Source organism: Chelonoidis abingdonii, chromosome 13 (genome assembly GCF_003597395.2).
Source record: "Chelonoidis abingdonii isolate Lonesome George chromosome 13, CheloAbing_2.0, whole genome shotgun sequence".
NCBI classification, from domain to species: Eukaryota; Metazoa; Chordata; order Testudines; family Testudinidae; genus Chelonoidis; species Chelonoidis abingdonii.
The window spans coordinates 358,447-361,282 of record NC_133781.1 but is presented as its reverse complement, the minus strand read 5'-3'; the positions used below and the strand labels follow the sequence as shown (position 1 = coordinate 361,282).

At 41.9% G+C, this 2,836-nt stretch overlaps 1 pseudogene; it reads right to left on the bottom strand.

Annotated features, from left to right (window-relative positions):
• Nucleotides 1-4: 4 nt before the first annotated feature.
• On the bottom strand, nt 5-916 carry LOC142047701 (olfactory receptor 10A7-like; annotated as a pseudogene).
• Between the last annotated feature and the right edge of the window lie 1,920 nt (nt 917-2,836).

Sequence of the window (2,836 nt, the reverse complement as noted above, 5' to 3'; positions counted from 1 at the left end):
TTCTCAGAGCCTCTTTCACCTCTTTGTTTCTCAGGCTGTATATGAAGGGATTGGCCATAGGAGTCAGAATTGAGTAGAAGACAGAGAACACTTTGTTGAAGTCTCTGAGTGTGTTGGTTTTTGGTAGCAGATACACAATGATCAGGGTCCCATAGAAAATTGTCACCACAATGAGGTGAGAGGAGCAGGTTGAAAATGCCTTTTGCCTCCCTGTGGTAGAAGGGATTCGCAGGATGGTGGAGATGATACACAGGTAGGATGTCCCAGTTAAAGCAAATGGGGGCAGGGTGAATAAAGCTGACAGAATGGTAAGTAAAAGCTCCACCTAGTAGATGTTGTTGCGGTACAGATTTATTATTTGTATAGATTCACAGAAGAAATGATCAATTTCATTGGGGCCACAGAAAGTTAATTGTAACATCATACCAGTTACTATGGAACTAGCTAGCAACGCACTTATCCAAGACCCAGCTACTAGCTGGAGGCAGAAACCGCCATTCATAAGGGTTGTATAACGCAGTGGTTTGCATATCGCTAGGTACCGATCATAGGACATCGCTGCCAGGAGATAACACTCAGTGGCTGCAAAGAAGCCAAAAAAATAACCTCCTGTGATGCAGCCACCAACAGAAATGGTCTTGTCCCCAGTCAGGAGACTGACCAGCATCCTGGGCAGGATGGTCGAGGTGTAACAGGTCTCCAAGCAAGACAAATTCCCAAGGAAGAAGTACATGGGGGTGTGAAGGTGCTGATCAGTCATAACTAGCACAACAATGAGCATGTTTCCGGCCATGATCACAATGTAAATAACAAGGAACAGCAGAAAGAGAAGGATCTGCAGTTCAGGGACAGATCCAAATCCCAAGAGGATGAATTCTGTGAGGGAGGTTTGATTTCCCTGTTCTGCATCTGCCATAGTGGAAATGAACCATCCTCTACAAGAGAACAAGAACAGCATTTATTAAATACCAGTATCAGATTATCAATTTAAATTCATTAATGTTCAAATGCTTCTTCTCCTTCAGGTCACCCATACAAATACTGGGCTGAGCATACAGGCTGGGGGCTTGGAGTCATATACTGGAGGCTTATGACATGTGAGAATGAATGAAAAATACTGAGACACAAGCTTGCTGCTAAGGTAAGCTCAGATTTGTTTGAAAACCCTATTTTTTTCTGATTGGCAACAGAATAAGTTTTGCTCCCTTCATTTTGCTCCCAAGAGCTGATACTAGTGGTGTGTAGTGGGAAAACCAGATGACCAAGAGACAGAGTTGTATCTAGGGATTTTTGCTCCCGGGGCAAGGGTCAGGGGCAGTACATTTGACTCTTCAGCGACAGGTTCCTCTCGGAGGAATTACGCCATTCTTTGGCAGCAATTCGGTGGCAGGTCCTTCCCTCCAAGAGGGACTAGGGAACCCATTGCCGAATTTCTGCCAAAGAGACGAATTTGCTACCTCTCTCCCTTGCCGATGACCAGTGACAATATAGCGGTGGATCCCTCAGTCCTCTCAGAGGGAAAGACTTGCCGCCAAATTGCTTTCAAAAGAGAGACTTTCTGCTCCCCTCACCTTCCGCATCCGAGGGAAGTGCCTCACTCACCTTGCCCTCCTTACGCCTCTGCCAGGAGAAGTCTGGCAAATGAAGATGTAGGCACTGGATTCCCTGAATTCTCACAGCCTCTGGCTGGTAAAACATCCCACAATTTTGCTGGCTGTGAATCGGCTTGGTTTCGACTTTAGAAGCTTCCATTGTCCTCTACCCACACGGGGTGTTTGAACCGCCAGAAATCGACGAGCCTTTGGACCGATGGACGCCACACGCATTCAATTACATGGCCTGAGTGTGGACTGCGCCACCACTTTTATCGACTTTATAATATCAGTTTTAAGAAACCGATTTTAGCTAATTCGATATTATCCTGTAGTGTAGACGTGGCCTTAGTGACATTCTGAAAATTGAATGATCTTCTTGGTATGGATTACATAGGCTCTGAATACAGGGATGAGGAAATGACCTCTGGGGTTACGGTCTAGAATGTGAGGGGTTTAGGGACCTGAAGCTGGGGCTTTGGGTAAGGGCACCTCAAAGAGTTTTCCTCTGCCTAGAGCATCACACAGGGGATTCTCAGGGGAAATCAGAAAACTGGAAGCATCTCACCTCCCCATCATCATCCAGTCATCAGCCAGAGAGTCATTTAGAGAGGAAATTCCCAGTCTCTTTATATGGCCAAGCACTCACTTAGGATAATTAAAGCCTATTACTAGGAATAATCTGGATAAGAGATAATACTGCAATACATAAACTGGGATTCTAGTTGAAGCCCACACCTTGACTAGATGCCGATTGAAAATTTTCTGATGGAAATGTTGATTCATCAAAATCAAAACTTTCTACTGGGGTGTGACATTTTCAGTGACATTTAGTTTTACAAATACATCAAAATTATAAAATATATTAAAAAGAAATAAAACACCATACAATTAAAAAGATAAAGTAAAATAAACCAAAGTGATGTAAAATTAAAATAAACACTATAAAAATAAACTATTAACATAAAATTGAAATATAAAAAGCAATAAAATACAATACAAATATATTAAAAAGAAAAAATATATAGAAATATTTTTAAAAATGGAAAATGAAAAAAAAAATTAAAAAATATCATTTGAAAGTAAATAAAATAGAAAAAGTAAAAAAAGAAACAGTCATAAATGAAGTGAAATATTCTAGGGGAGAGTCAAGGATCAGTTAGTCCCTGATTCTGTGAGCAAGACCTATCTTGGCAAACATCTGAGAGAGAGAATGCTTTGTGCCACCTTAGAGGCCTGGCGAT